The 15,775-nt window shown below is 34.9% G+C and overlaps 1 pseudogene; it reads right to left on the bottom strand.

Moving 5' to 3' along the window:
- Positions 1-2,755: 2,755 nt before the first annotated feature.
- LOC101716401 (protein ITPRID2 pseudogene) lies at positions 2,756-5,187 on the bottom strand (annotated as a pseudogene).
- Positions 5,188-15,775: the final 10,588 nt, after the last annotated feature.

Here is a 15,775-nt window from a genome sequence, read left to right on the forward strand (position 1 = left end):
GAATAATATAGAAGGCAATCGAGAGAGGTAGAGAATGCTATGATCCTCATAATATGGAAAGGGAATGTTTGACTATAAAGACTAAAGAAGTTATTCAAGGAGAAGATAATTTTCAGTGAGCTAGGAAGACAGACATTTCTTAATAGGGAATGCCAGAAACAGTGTTGTTCACTACATATTAAATGAATAATTGAGTAACTCTGATAGAAGGCTAATTGGACTAATGCCTGTTATGAAGTCTACTCCAGATCTGCTATATATTCTGTTGGGTAAATAAAAGTGTTTCGGCTTTGCTTTCCTCATCTGCAAAGTATGAGGATTAGATTAATTTCTTTTCAAAAAAATTTTTATCACTATAATGGTATGAAGGCATGGTGTCTCTATATGGTCTCCAAGTTTCCTCTGGGGAAACTTAGCTGCTCTTGATAATATTTGTTCTGCAATGGTTACTGCAACTGCTTTATCAAACATCATTCTAGCCTCACCATCTCACCTCATTGTGTAGTAGCCAGGAAGTTTGTGTGGAATTTACTTTGTTCTCAAATTCAAAGGTACACCCTGATTTCTTATCACACTCTTTATAATAAAGATTGCTTCACCATTGTTCCTCCTACCTCAATCCTAAAACATGACCAAGCATTACTGTTGCATTGAAATTAGTCCAAAGCTGAGCATCTGTAGATAATCTAGTAAAGGAAAAACTAGGGCATTTGATCAGCAATCAAAGACAGTGTTCAGTTTGCTCTCACTGTGAGAAAAAACAAAATCTGGCAGCTGTCATGTCACCATAAGGATAGGATCTTAGGGCCAAAGATGCCAGGCAAAAGGTGGATACACAAAAGATCAAGAAAAATGGAGCCATCTCTGCTCACAAGTTGAATAAAATCCAATTTATCCTTGGCATTTTCATTTGTGAGTCAAAAAAAGTCTCCTACACAGTTTAAAACATGTGAGCTTTGTTCTTATCCAACACATACTTTCCCAACTACTAAATCACTTCAAACTACTTCTTTTACTAAAAGTTTTTCCCTAAACCACTTCACAAAGGAAGGTAAGCACTAAACCATAAACTCAAAGACACACATTCTCAATTTTGAGAGCTTACCAAAGTATATCTGACAAAATTCCCAACAAAGAGGTTATGACTTCCTCTCTGATGTAGCAAACACTGTTAACTTTACATTAAGAGCTCTAACAAGAAAATAGACTTTGAAAGAATAAAAAGAAGAAAACACTTTTTTTACTGGAGACTTTCAATCACTCTGGGAAAATTTTAGTCCAAGATATTTTGGGTGTCATCTTTCCTTCTATATTTTTAAATTTTAACTCCAATTCTTCTGTCAAGGATTACAAATGTTTTCAAGAATCAAAAATAATAAGGAATAAGCTTTGCAGTCCTTTTTTCTATACTTTTTTTTATACATAGGACACCTCAAGCTCAAATTGGCCTGCTTGTAGCTTTAATGAGGATGGCCTGTTTCAGAATAGGCTCAGGAGCGCAGATGTGTGTTGAAGTTCAGAATTCTCTGCATCATTTTAGCTGCAGGTTGCTCAGCCACCATGTCTGTCAACAGTTGGCTCTGCCATCCAGGAATACACACATGTGGCAACTAAATCTTTTTTTACTTCCCATGTACCAGGTTACTTATGCCCACTTTAGAGATTTAAAAGAAGCATTGAGAATGAAAGATCTTAAGTTATTCTAGAAAGGTTAATATCCAAGTCCTGGACAAATGCAGGTAAATATACAGAGCTCCAACCTCCTGGATAAAAACTTATTCCTTTCCATTATCCAAACTTGGTGAAAAGTATGCTGAAATAATTTTTCTCCACAGTCTCTTAATTTTAAAAATATATACTTTTACCCTTAAGTAAAAAGAACATAGAAGTTTGGACTTGAAAAGACCCTTAAAATCATTTAAATGAAAAATGTCCTGAACTAACAATGATGCCAGACTCTTCTTGCTGGACTTATTTCTCCTTGAGGAGGAAGGTGATCTCCACTCTACATAATGTGATTACTCCCATTTTTATAGTGCTGAGTAAAATGCCATAAAACTTTGAGCACTAAGAAAAAGTTAATTCACAATAATAATTTTCCATGTTTTTAAACAATGCTTGTACATATCAAAAACAGAAATCTTTAAAGGGTGATACTCAGCTCCAAAACTCCATTACTATAACATTTTTGACTGCATATAAAACACCTTTTTTGAATTACACAAAGATAGCTTACTGTATAATAAGTGCATTCCGAAATGTGATTATATATGTGAAATATGATTACCTCTCTTGTCCAGTAGTAATTTTTAATGACTCTGCATTTTCTTTAAAACATGCCGGGAAAAAAGTACCATACCATATATATGAGCCTGTCATATTTATGCTTTGTTTTGCTGGGGAATTTTAATTATATATTTTATCTCAGTACTCAGTTTTAAATTGTTTACTTTGAGCTTTCAGCTGACCAAACATTCCCTTCTTCAGGACCAGAGGTAAGAACAGATATGGTAACCACAGTTATGGTAAGCTATATATTAGAAGTATTCAAGCATGCCATGTTGCAAGTTATGCTGAACTATTTTTAGAGTTTTTAAAAAATATTTTAGGCAAAATAAATACTTTATTGTTTTAATTTTTTTAGAAATCAGCCTTTGTGTAACATTTCAAACATTTATAAGCCTTTGAAATATTCTTTCAAAAAACAGAGTTAACATCTCAACCATTTTTGATTAAAATTTCACACACAAAGAAACATAATAGGAATTGAAAATTATAAATGCTAAAAGACAAATTCCAACATGTTGTTGTTACTTTACACATTTATTCAACACATATAACACCAAAGAAGAAACCATTTTCTTTTCCTTTCATAAAATCAAAGGGTTTTCACTGGTTAAAACTGAATTAAAATCATTTATGTCTAAGGATAACAAATCTAAATTACTTCCACTTTGAAAAACACAAAACTAGCTTATTCATTTCTATCCATTCAAGTCATAGACCCCGTTATTTTGACAATGTTCTATTATTTAGTCTACAAGACTGAAGAAACGTCTCCTTAAAATAAGAAGACTGGACAATGCAAAAGGTACATAGTGTTTAACATAAGACACATTTACAAAAGAAAAATACTACATAAGCTGTAATAAAATTACATTTGTTTTGGGTAAAGCAACAAGGCCTACAGTGTAAGAACATTAAGTAGTTGTAGGTAACCTCATGTAATTCTATACTACTGCTATTAGTAGCCTCCTCAAGAATTAAGAGCAATTTTTACAACACAACAGTTTGTCTTCTTGGAAGTGACACCAATTAACAGCAGTGGAGGGAAAATCATTGGTTGCTTCAAGCTCTCAAAATATAAATCAGTTATTGCACAGTAAATACCTCATAGAGGTCAGTGTTCTAAGAAGCTAGTTTGAAGTAATATGTTATTTATAAGTTGGTTATGTCTAAAAATCTTCAAGTTTTATAATTAATTCTACATAGGGAATCAATTGGAAAAATATTGACATATGAATAAATATTAGGCTTTTCAAATCGCTACAATTTTGGTAGTTGAGAAAAGAAATAGCAAAGTGCCTAAGTTTCTATATGTTTTTAAAAGACAGCTACAGAAGGATCACACACTGTACACTGTATATAGCAGCCCAACTCTGCCAAAAGCAGCTTGTGAAGAAGATAAGCCCACGGTGTACATCGCCAATAACTCCAAAGTTAACCAACTAGCAGGGTCCAGGCCCGTCTAAACATTCCACTTAATGACTATCTTGCTTAGAACTTGGTGCTTTATTTGAAGATAATGCTGCCAAAAGTCCGCTCAATTTCATGTCTGATTTTACCAACAATAGACTCTTTAATCTCCCGTATGACCTGCTGCAACTCATCCTGCTCCACATTTCTCTGCATTTCCTCAGCAGCTGGCATGGCTGACAGTTTTCCACACTCTTCTTCCACGTCAGAGTTAGGTCCTGCAACCTGTGGACCTTCTTCAGCTGTGCCAACTTCCTCAGAACTTTCCAGCTCCGGTGGTGTCTGCAGAAAGCCTGTTCTGGAAGGAGCAGTGGGCGTCAGGGCCACTGAACCCCAGAACACTCTTTCTTGCCATTGATTGGGCTTTGCGTTTGCCGCTGGCGTCACCAGGAGCCACTGCAGTTCTTCTGGTGATGTGGTGGGAGGGACTAGAACACACAGAAGAAGACTCTGACGTGGCTCGGGAGCAAACGGACTCTGAGCTTTCTCCAGGAGGATTTTCAAATGCCATTTCTTCAAGTCCCAGACCCAATTCAGACTTCAAGTAGGACTGTTCACGCATCAGTTCAGTCACCGGTTCCACGACATTCAGTGGAGAAGGACATGACAGGTTATCAGCACTTCTACTGCCACATATTCCTAGCAAGAAGGAACTGAAGGGCAAAGGCACCCGCACTGCCTGCAGCTGCTCGTCCAGGCCCAGCAGGCGCTCTTCCAGCTGCAGCTCCAGGTCCTGCAGCTCCACTCGGACCGAGTTTCCCAGACTCTGCAGCTGACCAACTTCATACCTTTCCTCCTCAGTCATATGTTGATAAACCAAGGTCTGCTCGCACAGCATTACCAATTTTAAATCCATCATTTGGGTTCTAAACAAATTCAGGCTCTGCCTCATTACTTGAAGCTCCTGAAAAGTATTTTCATAAAGAGGGAAAACAGATGATTTCTGAGTACTGTACGGAACAGCAGCGAGGTCAGGTCCTCTCATCATAGGGTACTGTGAAAGATTCTGCAGGGAGCTTCTAATATGATGCAACACTCTTCGCAACTGCATTTCGATGGCAGAAGGAGGATTCCCAGAGCACGCTCGGTATGGGTAGACAGCATGGCTGTGTGAGTGGGGACACCAGAGAGGGGACGCGAAGGCAGCGCAGGTGGACCCCGGGATGTTGGGGACACTGTGGGGACTCAGCGTTCTCATGTGCTCACACAGGGGCCTGTCCTGCCACTCGTGAAGAGAGTGAGGGAGCAGGTGGACTGAGATGTCGGCGGTGGAGCAAGGTGGGAACAGACAGGAGTCCTGCCATGACGGTGTTCCTCCAACTGGGCCACCTCACTCGAGGTCTCTTCGTCCTTCTCCACGGTTGCCGGAGAGATGGAAACTGTGGATTTGACTAAAGACTGACTGTCAAGTGCAGCTGCCCCTTTTTCCAAATATTTTTAGAGTTTTGAGAAATTAGTTACACATTTGATTGACCTATGTCATGTATGTTAGGAGAGAAAATAATCTTTTCTGTTGGCTTAATTCTTTTTTCAGATTAAAATTATTAAGGGATAGTGGTTGTTTTAGAATATATTAATGACTGTAATCATATGTTACACAAAATATAAAATGAAGAAACTTGTTTCCTCCAATTTACTACAAATCAAGAATAGAATTTTGTATGGATGTCTTTAGGTCTAGACATATTTGTGTTCAAATTTTAGTTATAAGGCTTCCTTATCGATGTTTTGGGAGAATTACTGAATTATTCAGGCCGTCAAACTGGTCTTTTGAGAATAAGGCATAATGTATATGCTAGGTAAAGAGATTAATGTATGCATCATATGTAGTGAGAAATACTACTCATTCTATTCAAACAGATTATTGAACAAGCCATAGGAGACTTAGGCTACTCAAATATTTAAAACTCATATCTGATTTTATTAATACTATAGAAACAGATTCACTTTTATTTTTATTGTAAGGCTTATTATTAAAAGCATATTATTTCCATGTCTCCTACCTTAGTAATCAACTAACAGTAACAGGTTAAATTGCTTAGTAGCAAAAATAAATCAGAACTTATGATTTAGTAAATGACCTCAGTTACTCAGAGCCTCCATGAATTTTTACTTTCTAGAAGTGAAGATCCCTTTAAGAACAAAGACAAAAACAGATTTAATGTCAAACCAAGATGAGAACTTATTTACATTCATTGATGGAATCAATAAAAGTAATTAAACTACAAAGATAACTTATAAACTGAAAATGCTAATTAATGGCTTTGTTCTTTTTATCATTTCTATTTCAAGTAACATTTTAAAAATTTTAATATTGTGCTATAGTGTATTACCTGCCACTTGAAGAACTACTATGTTTGGATTCTTATGATGTTTGTACAGCTTTGTATAATTGTTTTCTGCTTCAGAAAATATCATGATGTACTTAAAATTGTCTGCAAGAGAAGTAGAGAACAAATTGGATTAGTTTTCCTACATTTTTGTTCATTGTTAATCAGTTTCTCAATGTCCTTTTTTGTATGTTTCTGTTTTCACCTGTCTTTCCTACTACTTTACTATGTTAACCATAAATCAGAACATGTTATATGCTAAGCAAATGTAGAATTAAAAAGTGTCATGAGAGAATTTAAGTGTAGCAACAGTTTGGCTAAGGTTATGTCACAGTGAGATACAAAGCAATGCATAATAAGAAAAATCACTTAAACCTAAGAAAGTTATTAATAAATCAGGGGAAATCAAGTGTGCGTGAAAAGGCTGAATGTTATGTATTCTGTGTTCTCAGATACAAGGTTTATTACCTGTATAATTGCTCTACCATGGAGGATATGCATTTGAGCAAATGTTGTAAATTATCAGAAAGTGAGTGCAATAAAATCTCTTTATAATATTTCCACCTTTAATAGTTTTCCATATGGAGAAAGCCCCTGACTTAGATAACCCTCTTACATAGAAGTGATCTTCTAGGACTGCAGCTCCATGCCAGGGCCACCGTAACCCTTCCAAGCATTTCTTAACATGGTTTAAGCATATATGAGAGGATTAAAAATATGAGCTAGAGGGGCTTAAGATGTAAAGCATCTAAAGGAGATAATATAAAGTGAGCAATGGGCTAATACTGGGGCTACTATTATTGAAGCAATTGCTGCTGCTAATAATGATAATAATAACAAAAACAATAGGATGTGTGTGTATTTCATTCCAAACAGGTGTGTTACCAATGAACATTATTTTGTAAAATAACTTTTCTTTAGCAAAACATAACCTTTAACAAGTTACTCATGATATGAACCTCTGTTATATCACTTGTAAAATACAAATAATAGCTATCTCACATGGAATAATTTTAGGGGTTGAAAAATGTAAAGGAAATATTTGCTCTTATGCCTGGAACCATGGAAGAACTCAGTGAATGGGTGCTATTAATTGATTTTATTATTACTCATCACCTGTTTATTGCTCTTGTTCTTACATTTATATTGTGGGTAAATATATATACTTAGAAAGCCTCCACACTCAAGTAGATCACAACCTAGTTAGGAGCTTCATATATGCAGACATACTTAAAAATAATACTAGATATTTAAAGTGATAATTACAAATGAAAGCCAGGCAATCCATGCCAAAGCTGTATTTTCATATTTCCATGTACCTGTTTCTCACCCAAAAGAATACGGATAACATAATATTCTTGTTCATAAAGATCAAAGAGAAAGAAAGTATGTCATATCCTATTTCATCTTCTAAGATGTGTATTAAACCCATATGTCCTAAGAACTGCATCCAATATAAAGATATGTAAATATGAATGAAAATTTCAAAAGTCATATTCAGTCTAATTTGAAAATTAGTCCCCAGTGAAGAGCACAAATGACCGAAGTAGCTGAATAATATATCACTTGTACCCTTATAGGGTTTTTCCTTGATAGCATTTAAAGTAAATTTCTTACAGACAGTTATTGAATTTATTAGGTTGATTATCTGTTGTCTTTGTTGACAAAGCAAATTGAAACCCCCATTTCTGTAACATTCCTAACTTCATGGTGATAATAACAATGGCCACTGACAAAACAACTTTGACCTGGACTGACAGCTGGTGCGACCAGGACGCTTGTTCTTGGCTAATGGATATTGATTGACTTCGTGTGTGTCAGCTGAGTTAGCGGCAATTTTGAATGGATGAATAGGAAAAGAGTGACTCACCCAGTGAATAGGTAGGACACTTGGGGATGGGATGAGGGCACAGAATATCTAATGGCAGGTCATGCTTGGGTCTGAGACAGAAAGGGTAAATCTTTGCAGCTGTTATACCCCTGAGCTCATTCTGACCCAGACAAGTATTCAGAAAAGATAACTAGTGATCCACAGGGTTAGACTTGTCCTCATGGATGCCAATTAAACATTTTGGCTGAAAGTGTCCCTCAAACCATAGAGAATAATGGCATCAGTCTTTTAAATGAGTCTTCCCTTAGTTATTACATATCACAAGGAGTAGAAAATTAAACATTATTACTAGAATACTGAAAATAAAGCCATAGCAGCCTTTGATTTTGTACCCCAGCTTTCTTATTTTCATGATATAAAGCACACATCACATTTAAAAAATGATGAGAAAATAATTAGGAGCCGTTGTATTTCATACTAGTTATATGAATTGCATTTGAGGTTTTAAAGCAATCTGGCACAACATTGAAGGCATTTACTAATATATTGAGTGACAAAAATTTTTGATAAATCATCTTCCTTCCAGGCTCATTTAACCATTTCATTTATTTATTTTTCTTTCGGTAGGAAACTAAGGGTAAAGTTGGTAGAATGGTCTCACTGTTTGGAAAAGAAGAATTAGGAGTATAAACATGTGAGAAAATGTAAAAATAAATAAATCATTAATTTTGAGAAAAAAATCTTAAATGTGGTATCTTAAATATCAGTGGGCTGATGCTACCCAATAATTACGCACTGGACAAGAGATCTGTAAAATAAGTAGACCTGAGTCCTTCTAAGGCATATCTTTCTAGGGCATATATTTGCTTCATTAATAATGTGTTAAGGTGCTGCAATATAATAAATAAGGCCTTAGTTGTAAGTATTTAGAAAAACTGTATATAATTATATTCATTTTAATGATGACCCAAAGGTATAAAAATGGTTTTATGTGCTTTATTCAAGATGTAGGAAAATTATAGAATCATGCTACAAAAGTTGAGGATAGGACTACTAAAGTCCTAGCAAATAAAAATATATGAATATTTTTGTTAATGCTAGTAAATGTGGTAGTATTTCCAACCCTGCTACATGGATGCACAGTCAGGAAAAATGAGATCATGTTCAATGAATGATCTTGAAAGATATTGGCTCATGAGGAGCCTATCTCATAAATACATGCAATTCTTATGGTTTTTTTGTATCAATTAAAGAAATAAACTTAAATATGTGTGTTAATAAGAAAGGAAAGAAAGTAGAATACAAGCCAGATGTGGTGGCACTCAGGAGGCTGAGGAAATAGGGTCACAAGTTTGAGGCCAGCCTCAGCTACACAGAAAGACCCTGTCTCAAACAATCAAATACAATATAATACAAGACCCAGGGTCTAGTTTTATATCTCTAACACTGTGCAGTGTGGGACAGGATCTATGTGCTGGGTGAACTATTGTATCTATTGTCTGTCATTGAGAAGGGGTGTCAAGACCTTGTGGTAATATAACATCACTAACATGATGATTTATATCTCTGAAGTTATGTTGGCTTTTCATTTGGGTTACCATGAAGAACACAGGATTTTCTGCTCAACAGAGATGAACCATATTATCCATTTTGCAATAGGACTTGAATTTTAAGAAATGAACATTCAGAATAAACAATTTTTGTGATATTGAATATTATGAATCAGTCCCAGAAACCTGACCAAAAAAAAGGCCTAAGACAGGACACTGAATCTTGCTTGCCCACTACTGGTACAACTATCTGAGCAAGAACTGTTGCTTGTAGAGATAACTAGTTTATCTTTCACAAGCTCTCAACTATAACACATAGTAGATAATAAAAGTGATTCTCCTTTGATATTATACACATAAACAAGCTGAACTGAAGAACTGAGCTAAGATAAAATTATTTAAAAACAATAAGCATGTGTGTTAGCTATTTATTGCTTTTTTTACAACTCCTCCCCCAAATAGTGACAAAAATATCCATGATTTGTTACGTACAACAGTTCTGTGCACAGGCAGTTTGGATAGCTCTGCTGATCTCACCTAGACTTACTCATACAACTCTAGTCGTCAAGGCATCTTCAGTCAATTGTCTTTGCTATTATTTCACATACTTTTGTCTCTTCCATATGGCCCACATTCTACTGTCATAGCAAATCAAGAGGTTTGCCTTGTATAGAGGAATTGAAAAAATAGACGTTACTTCTTGATTGATGGAACAACACCACACTGTGTGGATCCAGCAATACTTTCTTCATTCAAGTCATAATTCATTCCCAACCCTTTCCCCTGTATTTATTCTCTAGCACTTCCCACTATTCTCTGTATCTCAGTTCAAAACTTCACTAAGTCTGTGAGTAAAATTGAAGAAAGTACAATTGGAGAGCAGGAATTATGAAAGTAATTGAAGAGTTATTTGGTTGTTGTTGTTCTAAACCCATCTCTTTTTTTTTAATTTAAAGTTCATAGTTCTGTATTGACTTTCACATAGAAAGAAATCAGCCAAATGCTTCAAGACTTTATAGAAAAATAAACTTTAAAAATACTCCATAAAGGCATGTGGGAAAACAAATGCTTATTTTAAAGCTAAAATGAGAAAGTTGCAGTGAAATACATTTATATATAACATGGATTTCACAAATCAATGTTTTGTGAAAATTTTAGAGGACAAAAACTTGTCCCAGTTTTTTTATGATTTTAGTTTCTGTTTGATAGCAAAACATTTCCCAACTATAAATCAAAACCTGTTGACATTAGGAAAAATAAAAATACATTTATTGTCTGTAATATGAAGGAAAAAAAATACTTTTAAAGTCATTTTAAATAAGGAAAAAATGCAAGAGATATGGTCATTTTTGTGTAAAGTAAAAACAGGAACATTGGAAAAGTATTAACAAAAATTTTAAAGTAAAAGAAACATTAAATTTAAGAGAACTTCTTAACAGTAGCTAAAAGTAAAATTGATGACAGTTGAGGTTCCCAAATCCCTGAACAACTTATGCTCTTCTACCCTTCACTTTCAAACAAAAGAGATGTTGAGCCACTGAGAAATTGCTACCCAAGAATGTCCAGTGGCTTGCCTTTCACTAATAAATCAGATCTTGCCTGTGGAAACAGAAGAGTTTCTCTATGCAACTCCCATGGAAAGGGTCCAAGCTGATATGTCCCACCTGGACAAAGGGAACCCTTTGTTGGCCCAGGCTCTGATTTCCCATCATCCATTTACATCTATCATAATCACTTCCCTCTCCACATGTTCATGTGACATATCCTTCAACTGTGTAGTTCATTTTCTAATGATCCTACATAATATTTCAGCATCTATTACCTACCTTCACATTTTGGCTTCTCAGCTCCTATTTTTTAAATCTCAAATAGCATCTGTATATTCTGTATTGTTAAACAATGATCTCAGACCCTTTGTGAATGGTTTTTAATTGAGAAAAATCCCAAGGAATTACCTTCCAGTAAGAAGCCAAGGGTCTCCCTCCTCTTATTCCAGAACCTCTTAGAAAATGGTACCCACCTTTCTATTAGTGGTGCAAAAATCAGTAGACTGGCCAGAAGTTACTCACCTCAGTACAGCTGCTCACTGGATTGTATTCTCAGCATCTTGTCTAGGCCCTTCTAACTACAACATTGCTGTTTCATTTCCTTCTCCTCGCTTCTTGTTCTTCTGGAACTTGCTGTTCTTTATCATTACTATATTTGCTCTGTGTAGCTTTCTATGGAATCTCTAAGTTCCTTGAAACTTTTCTTAAAAAATAAAGTCCTTCAAAGCAAATAAGTTTCTTTCCTTCAATTAGCCTGAAACACTTTCAGTTATTTGCAGCCAAGTACCCTAGTGTGACCAGCACCATAGTATATATGTAGCAAGTATAATTTCAAATCACAGATAGACCAGATGAAAAATACTTTTTGGTTTTCCTATATCCACTCTAATTGGATATGTTCTTCAGACAGCAGAAATCAATCTTAGTTGATCAGGGAAAACTCAATCATTTCAGTGTTACTTCATAAATAAATCTCACAGGTCTCCTTCTAGTTTTTGGACTTACACAAATAATGGGACAGAGGAGGCACCTGTGTCTTGGTAGTTGTCATCTATTGTGATGCCTGACTTTCTTCAAGATTCATGGGCATTGTTGTGTACTGAATTGTGTCCTTCAAAATTCATGTGTCAGAGTCTTAACACCTAGAACTTTACAATATAACTATATTTGAAGCTAGGCCCTTTAAAGGGTTGATTATATTTTTTAGCAGTATCTATTTATATTTTTAAGTTTTTATTAGTAGATGTTTGCATTACATAATGATCATATTTGTTGTGAGGAGTTGGTACCTGTACACAACACATCTCAATTCTTTTTTTTTTTTTTGGTACCAGGGATCGAACTCAGGTCCTTGCGCTTGCACAACAGGTGGTGAAACCACTGAGCTAAATCCCTGGCCCTCAATTCTTTTTTTAAATCTCCTTTCCCTCTCTTCCTTCCCCCTCTATCTCCTGAACCCCTTCCCATTTGAAAAAGAACTTTCTATTTCCTGTTATCTATCTTATTTTTCTCTTTATGTACATTTTGGGTTTCTCATATAAGAGAAACCATGCAATAGTTAAGTTTATGTGTCTAATTTCCTTCACTTAACATTATGGTCTCAAGGTGCAACCATTTACCTATAAATGACTCAAGTGTGTGCTTCTTCATGGCAAAGTAGTACTCCATTGTGCATAAATAGCACATTTTCTTTATTTATTCATCTGTGGATAGCCATGTAGGCCATTTCCAAGGAGATGGGAATATATTCCGTATTCTTGGAGAGGTGGTTAAATTTAAAGTGAGTCCTGCACTGTGGTCCATAGTCCAATCTAGCTGAAGTCCCTGTAAAATGATATTAGCATGGGGGTGTGCACACATAAAGGTAAGATTATGTGACAGCATGGTAAGAAATGATCACCTGCAAGCCCAGGAGAGAAGACACAGAAGAAATCAAACTTTTCAACAGCTTTAACAGGTACTTTAGCTTTCAGTACTGTGAAAAAAATAATAATCTGTTATTTAAACCATCCAGTCTATCATATTTTGTTATAACTGCCCTAAAATTAACATAGCCATCGTCCTATGTTAATCATTACTTTTTTAACCACTTACTATTTATAATCTCTGCATATTTAATTCTGAACCTCCTTCAGACACTTCTTTGACCCTCTTGGGCAAATCTAAAATCCTCTGAAACCCATACTCTTAAATATTAGATTATTTCCCTATAAACTATACTGACATTTTCTTGGTTCATGCATGGACATATTGTGTCTTCAATGAGCAGTACATAATTTATAATATTTAGATTAAAATTACATTAATGACTAACACTTTTCAAAACTAATTTACTATTTGTGGAGATTAGCCACTTTGCTTGAGAACTCCTGCACCCAGTGAAAACATCTTATTAGTCAATGAGATAATTATTGGATGTGGGACTCATCATCCCTTAATAACTACTCTATATAGAAATATTCAGCTCAAACATTTTGCTAGTTTTATTTACACAAAAGAAAATTCATATAACTAAAGATAGCTATATAATAATTTTATATAAAACATATTAATTGTGATATTCTTGAAGCATCTGTTTAGAATCAAATTCAATGTTCTAAAGTGCACTAGGATAAGTGATCATTTAAATAATTCCTTAGTAATTGGTACATATCATAATTAATATTAACTCATGATTTGCTGAAATTAATAATTCATTAGATTTTGTTTCTCTTTAGTTTTCATTTTAGAAAGAAATGGGAAGTTTTCATGAAGCAAAGAAGAAAAGATAGCTGATTTTCCAGTTGAGAAATGAGAAAAATATTAGTGGACAGCCAACATCTGGTATCACTTAAGTTTATTCTGCATAGGAAAAAAAAATAAAAATCATTCCAGAGGGAGCAACCTTGTGCTTGCAGAGAAATGAAGATGACATGGTAGAGGTTTTTTTCAGTGATTAAAAACCTTCCATTTCTACATAGCCTAATGACAAATAGAGCATTTATCTTTGTTGGGGTTTTGCATTTTACTGGCTAATACACAAACTCTAGAGGCAAAAATGCTAAAATCCATTCCCAGAGAATGATACCAAAATAAGGCACTACAACCTTTCCAACTCTTTTGCAAGCTACCTTCAAAAGCAGCCATAGATGTAAATGCATAACATTCAAAGATGAGAATTTGTGATTGCTCTCCTCTTTCAGGAAAGTAAGAAGGATTATGTCCTTTCAAAGTCAATGTCTATTATTACCAGGAAATCTGGCCATATTAAATCCACTGATGTTGGGAGTACAGATGTTGTAGGCAATAACACCTGTATGAGTGGTGAACTGAATGTTGCTCATTTGCCTTTTCAGCATTGTAAAAGAGACCAGAGCTTAATGTATTTGCAATGTAGCTACATGACTGCTATGTGCACAAATATAAATTCCACACCTGCATAGCAAATCAGTCACCTCACTGAATCACATAAGCCTAAGGCAAGCAGGATAAAAAACTGAGACTCTTGGCTTTGCAACATAGAATCCTTCACTTGCTGCAAAGAGGTTCATCTAGGCTCATTTACATGATTTTTTACTCTAGCCAGCCTATTTAATGAACCCTTTGTGCAATTACAGTATTGTTCTCAGTTCTATATGACTATACTAAAAAGCTATGAGTTATAAACTTTATAACATAGTTACAATATTGATACTAAAATGTAAATGAATACACTAAGGATGGAAGCTGACTGACTGTAGAAATAAGTATCTTGGGGAAAGCTAGACTATAAGAATAAAAATTTTAAATATATGTGACCAAAAGAGAATTATTTTTTTATGTAGGAAATATGTTTCCTACAATCAATGTCCCCAGTAATCTAAGACATATATTTCTAATCTCAAATACCATATGATTAGAGTATAGCAGGTAATTCCAGGAAGATATGCATTTTGAAAATAATGGAAGATATAGATTAGATACAGATATAGATATGACAATTATAATCAAATATTAAATATTTTGCTAGACAATAATGTTCAGGTACCAGTTGCTTCTTTCTTGTTGGTGAATAAAATTTTATCTAATAAATTGTGGTCTATTTCTATATAGAGTCTCCAAACAAAATTACCCACTTTTCCACTCTATGGAATTGTCAAAAATCACTTGAGGCTTCTTTTGATCAATTTGAAAAAAAGGCACAAACTGCCAAAATTCAGCATCTTCAATATTCATGGCACTTGATCTTAAATGCCTGTGATTCTTAGCCCTTAGTGTTAACAGCTCTTAGTTTTAAGGCTCCTGGTGGCTTCTACTCCTATCAGCTCCACAGCAGCCATAGCTTGTGACCCCCTTGGTGGTTTCTAGAACTTTTCCACAAGCTTCTACCATATGTCTGGGGTTCTCACAGATGAATTCAGGTTTCCACTGGTCTCTGCCAGTTGCTACAGGTCTCTACCAGTGTCTGGAATGTCAGTTATTTTTAGGGCAATCCACTTAGCCCACAGTATCAGAGATAAAAATCATGAGTAGGCAACAGGACCACTCAAGCAGAGCTTTTCTGGGATCTCTGCTGCGGCACAAATGGGTAGCACCTATATAATCACTAATGGCTTTGTCTTTAAGTATTTATATATATATATATATATATATATATATAATATATTTATATTATAGTCCAAATACAAATATTCTATTGTGGCAAATGTAGACAATGGCTTGAGCCTGTTCTGGGTAACACTGACTTAAGCAAATATGCAGAATAATTAATAAAAACCTAATGGAAAATCAAAAAACATACAC

Source organism: Heterocephalus glaber, unplaced genomic scaffold, assembly GCF_053883595.1.
Source record: "Heterocephalus glaber isolate CG9 unplaced genomic scaffold, H.glaber_assembly_v1.0 deba00001461, whole genome shotgun sequence".
Taxonomy (NCBI): Eukaryota; Metazoa; Chordata; class Mammalia; order Rodentia; family Bathyergidae; genus Heterocephalus; species Heterocephalus glaber.